We start from the raw sequence: 13,389 nt of genomic DNA on the forward strand, positions 1-13,389 counted from the left end.
CGATATTTTTTTTTTTTTGCAATTTCTGCAAAATGCGATGTGATGCATAATGCTTTGCATAGAGAATTTTAGAGAACATAGACCGTATGCGCTTTACAAATGTACGCATCTTCAGGTGCGTATTTACCGAAAATACTAAGGAAAATGTGATTCAAATCAATATGCAGGAAACGCAACTGAACACAATTTCCATCCTGCATTTCTTCTGTTAAAATTACAGCGTTTGTTTACGCTGCCGAAATTAACGAGCCAATTGCAGAATTCGAGTCAGAATTTGCGAGTAATTGACAATTATATGCATTTATACCGCAATTTAACATAATATTATAAACCAAAATATGACATTTCCCAATTGTCAAATTACAACAAAAAAAAACACCAAAAAAAAGCGACCATGTTTTTTCAGATTTTTGAGTCGGTCGATAAGGGCAAGTCAACTTTTTTTAAAGCCTGAGTGGCTGGAAAATCAGGGGCTGGAGCTATTGAAAAGGTTGCTGAACTTGCTATTGGCAAGCCCAATCTAATTAGGAGCTATGCAATAATTAGACCCCTTAGCTGGGAGACTAACATCCTGTGAATGGAAAATGACCACCGTGGTTTCACAACTTTTGAATGTGAGCAGAAAAACAGTTTGAGCTCTTTTCTGTGACTATTGGCCCAGAAACTTAAAATTAAAAAAATTTTGGAAGTAAATTTGGGGTGAGATTCAAAGAAAATCATTACCCTTTTTAGTCTAAATGGGATTTGAAATCTAAATTTGATTTCTGAAATGATGTTATACAGTGCACAATGTAATGTTTCCATAGAGGTGATTAAAGAAATTTCCATTTTAATATTTATGCCCTCTGCTATTCATATGATTTAAGTAGCATAAGAGCTTTTTGGATTTTTTACTATATATTACTAATAAATGTTCAGTTTTCACAGTGAAAATGTCAGTGACTAAAAATTGATTTTTTTTTTTCAATATTGAGAGCTCTTTGTGTTCAATTGCAAGTCATAATCAGGGACAGGCGATTTGCGCAGAACTTTTTTTCCACACAATCAGCTATTTTGTTCCTATGGGCAGGGATACATGATTTGCACTGAAAAAAGTTTTTCCACGCAAATCGCCTGTCCCTGGTCATAATTTTCAATTGCAAACATGAAATTTCCATCATTGGGTTTGCAGCAGTGTTATCGTTAATGTGTACAAACATTTGAATTATCGTTCGATTTTAACAGACAACATTAGGCGATCCTGACTTTTAGACCACCCACGCTATATAGGGCTCAAATATTACTATTTCATCAAGGTTTAATATTCTAACAAGCTTAAACTAAAAGTTTCATCTAAGGAGTCAAGCTTTAAACTATTAAGCAAAAATATCCAACAAGCTAAAAACGATTTTTACCCGTTTTTCAACAAGCTAAAATCAGTTTTTGAAAAGAAGCTTAAAATATCAATTTTTTCATCGTAAAAAGCATCTAAAAAATCTTTAAAAATACAGTGACCTACCTAATATTATTAATCTATGTTTCCGATGATATCCAAGAAGCTGAAATATTGTGAAAAAGGGCAGGGTTTTGAGTAATGAGGGAAATTACGGGGTAAAATACATTACGTTTTTCGAGAAATTCGCCATCTTGAATAAATGCAGAATTGCGCCACGCAGTAAAAGCGATGTCAAGCGCGCTTGAAAATGCATGATCATAATCGTAAATTACCGTCAAAACGAAGCGTACAACAAAGCGCTTGTAGGCCTACTACGCTTGAAAACTTGGAGCTGGCATCACCGGTTTTGTTACCAGCTCTTTTATGTCAAAAATAGCTATAAAAACGTGAATTTTGGAACAAAATAAAGCTTGTTCGATGGAATAAAAGGTATGTTTGTACAGTTGAAAACATGTTTAACCTTGTTGCGAAAGTTTAATATGATAAATTTGCAATTTGTACCTATAATAGCTCGGGTGGTCTAAAAGTCAGGATCGCCCAACATTACATATTTTCTACAAGGTATTCAATATTGGTGTTCCGAAATAAGAAATCATGACTATTCAAGACTTTAAATACGCTGATGGAAGATTTTTTTTTTAGCGAAACTGGAGCAAAATTGATCGTCTTTTCGATGCTTAACTGAACAAAAATCACCATTTTTTGGCTTCGAAAGGGAATCAGTTGCAAATGTGGATGGGCAGGTAATAACATGTCAGCTATAATTAGAAACAAAACACTACGTCATTCTTATGACATCATCTGGATTCCTGGATGGTGATTGGCTTCTGTACGGACACATAATGCTGGGGGCGTGGTTTCAATTTTTATTGCATTGTTTACTTGTCGCTGTTGATTATGTTAGACAATTGTAATCTCTTCCTTTCAAAGTGAGAATTTTCTTTTTCTTTGATTTTTACATTTGACTTATTTTCAACCATGGTACCACATCGTACCATCTACCAGGGTTGCCACACAATTTCAGCCCGAATCACAGGTCAAATAATCGAAAAGCGGTCCAATTTTTCTCTAAACCTTTTAGTTTGTACTGGACAGGAATCTACCAGAAGTCACATTATCCAATGTTTAAAAGTCACCAATTTTTTTTCTTAATAGCTCTTAACCATTGGTTTCTATGGGACAGGATATTGTCATAAGTCACAAGTAACATCTTCAAAAAGCACCCAATTGGGCTACCAAATTGCAGGTTTGGCAACCCTGCCATCTACATGGGGTGTTGTAGGAACCAAGTTCAAAACACTTTAAAAAACACTCTTTTTTGTGATCGAAAATAGGACACATACATACCAGTGAAATGGCTACATAGTATTGTTAGTAATTCATAGATGCTAATTGAGCTTGAAATTTTAAGCCATATTGCTTTAAGGGGTACTACACCCCTGGCCAATTTTGTGCCTATTTGTGCATTTTCTCAAAAATTATAGCGCATTGGTGACAAGTAAGATATGTATATTATAGGGGCAAGGACTACAATTACTGCACTGAAAATTCAGAAACTCAAGGCAAGTAGTTATTGAGTTATTGATAAAATATTGGTTTTCCCTCATTTTTGACTGTAACTCCACAACTGTTGTCTATGCTCAAATAAAATTTCCAATTTGAAAGTGGACTAATCAATATACCAATTTTACTTCATCCAAATTTTGGGGAAATTTCAAAACATTTTGGCAAAATTGGCCTATTTTTTGAAAAAAATTTAGATATTTTGAAAAAAGGAACATCCCTATATAAAAATTGGCAGAGAAAAATGGGTCATCATGGTCATTGATGTACCAAAAGACCAAAAATGCTACTCATGTTTGCGGCACATCGGTTTCTGGACATCCCCGGCATTACCCTTCACCTGATCTGTTTCTGCTAGGGCAGTTACTGCGTATTACCATGCAGCACCCACCATTACCGGCGAACCCATTTACTCAGTAGAAACATGCAGTGAACACAAATGACCCCGGCATTACCCTTCACCTGATCTGTTTCTACTGAGGCCATTACTGTGTATTAGTATCATGCAGCACCCACCATTACCGGCCAACGCATTTGTTCAGTAGAAACATGCAGTGAACACAAATGACCCCGGCATTACCCTTCACCTGATCTGTTTCTACTGGGGCCATTACTGCGTATTACCATGCAGCACCCACCATTACCGGCCAACGCATTTGTTCAGTAGAAACATGCAGTGAACACAAATGACCCCGGCATTACCCTTCACCTGATCTGTTTCTACTGGGGCCATTACTGCATATTACCATGCAGCACCCACCATTACCGGCCAACGCATTTGTTCAGTAGAAACATGCAGTGAACACAAATGACCCCGGCATTACCCTTCACCTGATCTGTTTCTACTGGGGCCGTTACTGCGTATTACCATGCAGCACCCACCATTACCGGCCAACGCATTTGTTCAGTAGAAACATGCAGTGAACACAAATGACCCCGGCATTACCCTTCACCTGATCTGTTTCTACTGGGGCCATTACTGCGTATTACCATCCAGCACCCACCATTACCGGCCAACCCATTTGCTCAGTAGAAACATGCAGTGAACACAAATGACCATTTGACTGATTTTGATCATTTCCGCTCCAAAAGACCCCTCAATTGCTCATTCCTCACTTTTCTGTTTTTTCAAGGCGATGTTCAACCAGAAAGCCAAAAAGAAGACCCTTTATAATTTTGACCGTTTGCAGCTCCCAAAGACCCACCATCTCTAAATTCTGGGGGAGGATATACCCACCAAAAAATTGATGATGTGCCCCCAGGGTCGCAAGCACGACCATTCTCAGTGCCAAGTTTGAACAGGGTTGCCAAAAAATTCAGCCTGAATAATTGCGGGTCAAATCATTGAAAAGTCACCCAATTTATCTCTTTACCGTTGGTTTCTATGGGGCAGAAAACTACCGAAAGTTGGGAAAGCCAATGTTGAAAAGTCACCCAATTTTTTCTTAACCGTTGGTTTCTATGGGACAGGAAATTGAATACCTGAGTGGAAGAAGGGCCCAACTCCATCAAAACTGTTTTTGAGATATTAAGAAAAAACTTAATATTTTGAAAAGTTTTATAGACAGAATGTTTTCATCTTCAGGGGACCTTCAATGCATGAACATACAATATTACATGCATTCGAAATTATATATGATGTTTTCATGGCAACGGTACAGGTCTTAATACGAGCTGGAGTTGGGCCCTTCTTCCACTAAGATACTGCAAGTACCAGTTCCATAAGCAGATGTGTTATAAATAGCTACAGAAATCCATTAATTGCACAAGTAGAAGCATGCAATATGTTAGCAAGAAAGTTTATTGTAGTGAAAAGCAGTTTTCATGGATGAACAAAATTCCTCTTTACCCCAATATGTGTGGAAGAAGGGCCCAACTCATCCATGGAGTTGGGCCTTTCTTCCATGAAAACCATGATTAAGGGTACATGGAAGACTATTTAGAGCGAGGATTTTGGCTCATCTTTCACACACAAGGAAGAACAGTCTGCCGGCAATAAAATGATGGGTCTAACTCATTTTGGTAAAAAATTGGAGTTGGGCCCTTCTTCCACTCAGGTATTCAATTGTCAAAAGTCGCGGGCAAAATCTTCAAAAGTCGCCCAATTGGGCTACCAAATCGCAGGTTTGGCAACCCTGAGTTTGAATGACAAATGATTGTTATAGGCTACAATAATAGTGTAGTCATAAAATAATAGTGTAGTCAAGTATTGTATTGTATTTTTGCATTGTGAATACTAAGTAGTTAGCTTACCATTCACTTATTGTAGTAAAATGTCAGGAGTGTGGGAGTGACTAGTTTCATTCATTCAGCTCAACGCAGGGTTGCCAAACCTGCGATTTGGTAGCCCAATTGGGCGACTTTTGAAGATTTTCCCAGCGACTTCTGACAAATTCCTGTCCCATAGCAACCAATGGTTAAGAAAATTTGGGTGACTTTTCAACATTGGCTCCGCGACTTCTGATAGTTTCCTGCCCTGCCCCGCCCCATAGAAATCAATGATTAAGAGAAAAATTGGGAGACTTTTTGATTATTTGACCCGCAGTTCAGGCTGAAATTTTTTGGCAACTCTGGTTTCATTCATTCAGCTCAAACGGAACCTGGTGCAAGCTGGCACAAGTCGAACCCACTCAAATTTTGTTGTTGGTTTTGTTTTTTGTTTTCCCAAGTTCCAGTTTTTGGGACATTATTTTATAGACATGCTTGTAAATTTGTGCTTGCATAACAACAAAATAACAAACAATTTGAATATATACTACAATAATGGTAACAAAGTGATGATGATGATGGTGTCGATGTTGATGATGATGATGATGTAGTAAAGATCGTAATGATGATCATGAAGATGTTGATGAAGATGATTTTGATGATGATGATGACGACAATGATGATAATAATAATGATGATTGTAATGTTGAAATAGTAAAGATGGTAATGATGATGATGATGAAGATGTTAATGATGATAATTTTGATGATGATGATGATGATGATGATGATGATGATGATGATGATGATGATGATAATCATAATAATGATAATACTAAATAACAAATATAACAAAAATAATAATGAAAGTAATTCAGGGACTGCCTTTGTGATTGTGACCGTGATCTTTCGTGTACATTGATATTGAGTTGATGTCTCCCATAAAATCAGTTACTGCTGTCCAGGAATTGTACGAGCTTTATTAAAAGTGGGTTTGATTCTAAAATGAATTATGCCATTCAAAATATCTGGTTTTATGCTTTATGATGTAATATCATAAATAGTTCGATCACACTTTGCCTGTCGAGTTTGGTCTAACCAAATTGGAACAGAGATTAACAGCAAACATCACAGAGACTGGTCCTTGACATTGGACAACCGCTGTGTCGATTAAAAGTCTTACTCCCTTTGCGATGGATTTTGTATACTATCACCTTTCGTGTGGGAAATTCGCCAAGGGGTGGAGCTTAAAGAGTCACCGGTCTTGTAGCTATGTGTGTGTGTACATGTTTAAAGGCGTTCTGGTTTTATCCACTTCACAGTGAGCAGGTCTTGCTTTACAAATAAAAAATAAACAAAATTTTGAATGAAAGTGTTCATGCATTTTATACAATGATTTAAGAACTGGGTAATTAAAAATATATATATATATATATATAAGGCTGAGTAAAAAATAAAACATGTTTCTCATCCCCTCCTTCTTCCTTTTTTAAAGCTGCTACAATTTTTTTTTTTTAATTCAGTTTTAACTTTTGAAGAAAGATGTCTAGGAAGTTGAGATGTTATTCCTGGGAAGTTGATATGCATATGCTTTCTATATAAATGCAAGAAACACTTCTGGATGGTTCTGTGATCATTAGAGGGGCTTACCTACCAGAAGAATGAAATAAAAAAATGCCGCCTCCTTTTTTCCTTTTTTCAGGCATTATTCTATACGCTAAATACAGGTCTAAGGCGATCTTTTGCCTTAAGACTACCCTCGTTCTTTAGAGGGACTAAACTATTACTTACTTACTTTCTTTCTTTCTTTCTTTTTTTTTTTTCTTTCTTTCTTTCTTTCTTTCTTTCTTTCTTTTTTCTTTCTTTCTTTCTTTCTTTCTTTCTTTCTTTCTTTCTTTCTTTCTTTCTTTCTTTCTTTCTTTCTTTATCTTCTTTGCGTTTGCTTGCTTTTGCGTGCTTGCTTGCTTGCTTGCTTGCTTGCTTGCTTGCTTGCTTTGCTTGCTTGCTTGCTTGCTCCGTATACATAGTAATAAATTGGCGATCGTTTGCCTTAAACTACCCTCGTTCTCGAGACAAAACTATTACTTTACTTTTGCATCAAGAATAAGCAGGTACCACACACTTTGAAGTCAATGTTTGATATTATTTTTTCTCTTTAAATCACACTATTTTTGCAGTAAAAGAATAGAAATAAAGGTTGCTGCCTTATCCTTTACACCCACGTACTTGATGACTCCTTGACACTGACATGTAAATAATGGGTATCAGAACCGGGCATGCCATTGACCCTCTTCTCGTAATGAACAGCTCTGCACAGTGATGACTCTTCCCTACACAAAACCATTATTTACGTTTTTACTGCCTCGGACCATTATTTGAGTGTAAAGGACGCATGATTACCTTTCATATCTTGAATAAACATATGTAAAGTCTTTTTAGACCTCATGACAATATTGTCAATATTGTCAACACTTTGAAATCTGTGTAAATATTTGAGTGCATAGAAAGATTATAACTGCCCTTCCGATAAACTCTATAAAAAGATATTGTCTGTTAATTTGGCAACAGGAGGTCATATGATAGGAATTATAGGGGTGGCTGGGCCACTGCAGTAAATGCTTTCGTGGGGTGGGGGGGCGTCGATATGAAATGGATATAGGTGTAGGACTGGCACTTTCGCAGTAAGGGGCATTCGGTGAGAGCAAAATGTGAAATGTGGTTATTGGGTAAGAGTATGATTTTTGGCATTCCTTGCCTTGCCTTGCCTTGCCTTGCCTTGCCTTGCCTTGCCTTGCCTTGCCTTGCTGGCTACGTAAGCCCATGTCGGCTGCAGCACTCCTCATGAAGTTTCCATTGTTCTCTGTCTTGTGCTATCCTAGCCCAGGTTGTGCCAATGTAAGATGTGATGTCGTCCCGCCATCTGCGTTGCTGTCTGCCCCTTCTCCGTTTGGTATTCGGTGCAAGCCAAATGTAAAAAATATGAGGTCATTGGGTGAGAACATTTGTATAAACCACAGAAACCTTGGACATCAAATTTTAGTTCTAAATGGCTTCAAATTTCTTTTTGTTTTTTCAAACTAAGTAACAAAATCAGTGATAAATGAAAGGTGCTGTTCAAATTGAAAAAATAAGGGTCTTTGGGTGACAGATCAAATGGAAAAATAGAGGGTCTTTGGGTGACACAGCATGTGTTCGGAAAAAAATGGGGTCTTTGGGTGACAGCAATGCTGAAAAGGGGGTCTTAACAACTGTACATACGCGTCACCTCCAAAGTGGGAGCCCCCCCCCCCCTAGTAAATGATCTCATTTTTAAGGGGGGGCTATTATTAATAGGGATGTACTGGGGAGTGCCCGCCCCCAATGTAAGTGGCAAGTAACTTTGCTGTTGGGCAGGAAATTTTTTTCAAAAATGCCCCACCTGCCTGGCGGGTAAGAAATTGAGGATTATGTAATGCCTTTAGTGGTCCCTGAGGGTTCGGGAATATATGTAAATATAATAAGTCCAAAAATTACAAACTCAATCATTTCCCCATATTCCCCGAGATTGGGGGAGTACTTGAATGTGAACCATATCATGGATTTACACTAGTGAAAAGCAGCTGTTTTTGTAGTGAAATATAAAAATCAGACAAATGTGAAATGTTTCGTTTGGGAGGGGGGGGGGGGCAAAAAGGACAGTGTTCCAAAACAAAAAGTTGAAAGTAACACAGAATATCTTCCTTGTCTCATTCATCAATAAATCATACACACAATGCAACACGGTCGGAGTAAGTTTGCAAATTGTGCTTTTTTAATAGTACTATTGAATGTAGCTCTACTCCTTTACAGAACTAATTTTTTTTAACTGGCAATAAAAGTCAAATTTTCATATTTTCGTTTTTTGAGGGAAAATGGGTTTTTTTTTCAAGTCTTTGGGCTTGATTGTCACAAAACACCCTAAAATTGCATGTTTTTGGCCCTTATTTCCAAAAATTGACCAAATATTAAAATTTGACTTTTATTGCCAGTTAGGACTAACTAAAGGATTAGGATTTAGCTATGTTTCATTTAGCAAAACAGGACAATATTTTTTCAATCCAAAAAAAATAGTTCTGCTGTATTTTTCTGGAATGGGGAGTAGGCTCTGGGTAAATATCGGGCAGGTTAAGTTTCTGTCAAGCTAGTAAATTCTATATGTTACCAGCCTAACTGGCTACTGTCCAAAAAAGTTGTTTGCCCCTACTAGCTTTAGCCATTTAGGGGATATTGCATTCATGAATTCCTTCTGTATGGATGCGTTTGTTTTCACCTACAAATGTGTGAGTCCACATTTATGTGGTGAAAAACCACACATAGCGAACTGTGGATGTCCACGGTCTTAAGACAGTGGTTGTCCATGGATATCGGTGAAAACGTATAGCTGTAGGGGTATGTGTTTATGTTTCATTTTGGTTAGGTTTTTTCCCTTTTTCCCAATATCTGGAGATCCACATGGGGTACATTGCTGTAACTTGATAGGGGTAGCAGGGCCATAGAGGTTCGCGATCCGGGTCGAATTTTAGTGCAAAATATGCTAGTCAAGTAGCTGATTTTGAACATTTGCATAATTAATGCATATGGTTAGGGCTCATATTGAAATTCCCTTACACAGGAAGGTGTGCGCCATCCTGCAGCTTTCCTGTGCTAGCCTTTTGTTAAAATCCTGGGCAGGGTGTATCACTGATGCATATAATCCATCCGTTTTATGACCGAGCTTTCCTGAGGGGGCGCGCTTAGCGAGGGGAATCCTGCCTTCTTTCTGTGTGAAAACGTGGTAGGGTATTTCAATATGAGCCCTTAGGTTTTTCTTTTTCCACAATGTCTGGAGATCAGTAGTGATGTAGCTTTTGAAGGATAACACTGCAAGAGAATTATTTTTCATTATTTTTAATACAAACCATGGAAGCTGGTTCGAGCCCCAGCTTTGAGGTGTGAGAACCACCCTACCATCCCTACCATGTTGGTTGGTCTCCTCTTTCATTTCAGATCCATTCAAATAAATTTATGTACTAACTATTAACAGCAAAGTTGTCTTTTTTTTAATGCTATAATATGGAACGACAATTTATAGAAAACCATCTTGCTGCTGCCAACTTTTACAGCATATTCCTAAAAAATAATATTTAATGAATTTGGCATGTTGTTCTTGATTTTAATTTGTTGCAGATTTTCAGACCACAGTCTCTATAGAGGAAGGCATTCAGAAGCGCAACTAGTGTAACCGCCCCCATGCCAGATGAATATGATTGATGGTAAAGTGCCCTGGTAATGTGAGCTGTATTGTAGCTGATATGCGAATACCGTAATTCCAGGAATTGGCTGTGCTGTTACTTTGTGTTTGGTTTTTGACTGTGTTGTGTCAACCTGACATTCCTTTTGAGTATACAAAGTCAGAGAAGGTATTTTACACTTCCCAAAATGCATTGCTTCCATTTTGATATCCTGTACTGATTTGCTTGCATGGGTCAATAGTGACCTCAACGAACAGAGCACATCCAGATCTGGCAAAATATGTTTATTTCGTGACAATCAACCCATGTTTAGCTGGTATATTCTCAAAATGAAAACAAAGGGAACCTGTGTAAAGCAATGGGAGTGTCATTTGATAAAATGGAGTAGTGTATCATGTTGCAAAGGATTATGGGAAGAGTAAAATGTCTTCTTTGGATGCAAACTGTTCTTGTAACTTATTCTGCTGAAGGCCGTGCTTAACCCGATCATGTGTGGGTCGCAGGTGTGGAGTGTCTTTTTATAAATCAAAGCATAGTGACCATCCGCGAGGAACCCAGTGAAAAGTCGCAATTTTGAGTTTCTTAGATTATTATTATATCCATTATTATGTACTAGAATGCCAGTATGTTCAAAGATTTTCATTAAAACAGAGCAATATGGAGCATTATATTATTACAGTGGCATCTGCACGTATTCAAAAGTCGGAGGGCCACTGGTCTCGTATCCGCGACTGTTCAACAATTTTCAGCTAGCTTTGCTCGCCATAAAAGGTAAACCCTTAATTTCTTCTCAGACTGGATACATGTCCCCAACCAGGGTTATAGCCACGCCGGTCGGGGGTAACCGACACTAAAAATCTACCCCCTAGCCTATTCCCCGATCCCTTGTGTTCGCTAAAAAGATTGTGCCCCGAGCCAGCCCTCTAATTGGATAGTAAAATTAGCTGGCACTCAACTTGGGCTAGCTATAACCCTGTCCCCAACCGACTGACAAAAGTGAGGGGGAGGGGCTGCCTCCCCCCTTTGCACAAACCACTGTATTATCAAACATGTATAATGTGCTGATTTGTAGAACCATTCTTAAAGCAACAAAAACAAGCACCCTGTTTTACAGGTTTGACCAACCCAGATTTTGCATTTTCGGATAATTTTTTATAAACTTGTGCTAAAATCATGTAAAATCAAATGTTTTTCAGCCTAAATTGATTAATTTATTGATTAAAATATGTTTGCAAAAAAAACATAAATTTTTTGCCAGATTTTCAAGCTTCCTGATATGATATTTTAGGGTCATTTTATAACAACAATAACAAAAATCCTGACCCACCAATTCTGCTGGAAAAGTCTCCGCCCGCACAAAACAAAAAAAACAAAAAATGGGTGGGCGGACCTTTCAAGTAGGGTTATACGGTCAGGCGTTTTTTTTTGGTTTTTTTCTGAAGGCTAAAATTACTATAAAATTTTATCAAAATCTGAAAAAGAATCTGATGATTTTTTGCCAATATTTTTTCTAAAAATGTTCGCCAAAATTAATAAATTTTGGCCCAAATACAACTCAGTGATTTTACATGATTTTAGCAAAATTAATTTTTTTTTTAATTATCCAAAATGAAAATTCTGGGTTGGTCGGGCCCATAGAACAGGGTTTTTTTTCTTCGCCTAAAGCAGGGGTTTTTTTTAATCGCTTTATGACTATTTTAATGCTTCTAATGAAATGTGCACATCGCTGACAGTGTATTATGTTATTATTTGTTATAACTGACAATATATTATTATTTGTTATATTTTTTTTTCCTTTTGCAATATGAACATGTTCTGAAATTGTAGAATAGTGGGAAAAGCACTTAAGTGTTCAAAAATAGTACTTATAAAAATGGTTTGATCTTTTGATTTCAAAGCGGTCACACTAGAATCTTCAAAACTGTTTAATGACTAAATGGGCCAAAATATGGAATCAAAATACGTAGATTCAATCTTGTTCCACAGTGGTTCATCACTAAATAACAACGATGCACCCAAAGCCGTAAAAAAAATGCAATCTGAAAAATGTCACTTTTTCGGTAAAAACCATTGAAAATCAGCGCTTTTTGGAAGGAAAAAATCACAAAGGTCTGCTTTTTTTTCAGGAAAACATTAAAATGAGCCTTATTTTGAAGGAATAATTCACAAAAGGTCTACTTTGTAGCACCCCCTCACCCCCAAGAATAAATCCTGACTACAGGCTTGGATCATAGTGGTGGGGCATGGGGGCAGCAAATGCACATGATTATTTCATGAGGAATATCAGTTAGTTGTTGCCACTCAACATTTACAAGAAAATCAATCAGGCTAAGTTGATTTCTCTGTTGATATCAGCAATAAAACTACAGAATAAATTGACAATGTTTAGCCGTTTCCTCCAAGATAATGAATTCAATCAAATTTATGTACACGTTGCAGGCATGGGAACAACCCATTAGTCGGGGGGGTCATTAAGCCATAATGTGTGATCTTTTAGGCCTACAGACCGGTCCTACCATGCCTACAGGAGCCATGTTCCGAGTGATTCGTATACCAAAGTATTCAGAATATTAGCTAATATTGGCTATTCTTTATTTGGTTTATATAACTGAACTGGACCAAGGTGCCCCATTTAAGGGAAGTGACGTCAAGTGCGGTCATATTGCGTAATTGGAATAGCCCAATACTTTAGTTGTGCTAAGAAAATGTAATTGAGAAAATTGTATTTACCAGATATTATATGTAATCACAAAGAGCACTATTTTTGTTAATTAATTGTTGTGTCTTTATTTAAAGTGGTACAATCAGTGGCATAGCCGGGCCTTTTTCAGGGGTGGGGGGCAACTTTCAGGGGGGGGGGGCAACTTTCAGAGGGACAAGGCAACTTTCAAAGGGGGAATATCAAATTGTCAAAAATGGGCTAAAAAGCACAAAA

General features: G+C 37.5%; 1 protein-coding gene across 1 annotated transcript in view; it reads left to right on the top strand.

The window, feature by feature from the left end:
• LOC140155577 (pleckstrin homology domain-containing family A member 8-like) overlaps positions 1–12,713 on the top strand; it is a 52,576-nt gene extending 39,863 nt beyond the window's left edge. Inside the window, 1 exon segment of the mRNA XM_072178480.1 lies at positions 10,390–12,713. The gene's annotated coding sequence lies outside the window, so the exon portion shown is untranslated.
• Positions 12,714–13,389: the final 676 nt, after the last annotated feature.

The sequence above is a fragment of the Amphiura filiformis genome, chromosome 6, assembly GCF_039555335.1.
Source record: "Amphiura filiformis chromosome 6, Afil_fr2py, whole genome shotgun sequence".
NCBI classification, from domain to species: Eukaryota; Metazoa; Echinodermata; class Ophiuroidea; order Amphilepidida; family Amphiuridae; genus Amphiura; species Amphiura filiformis.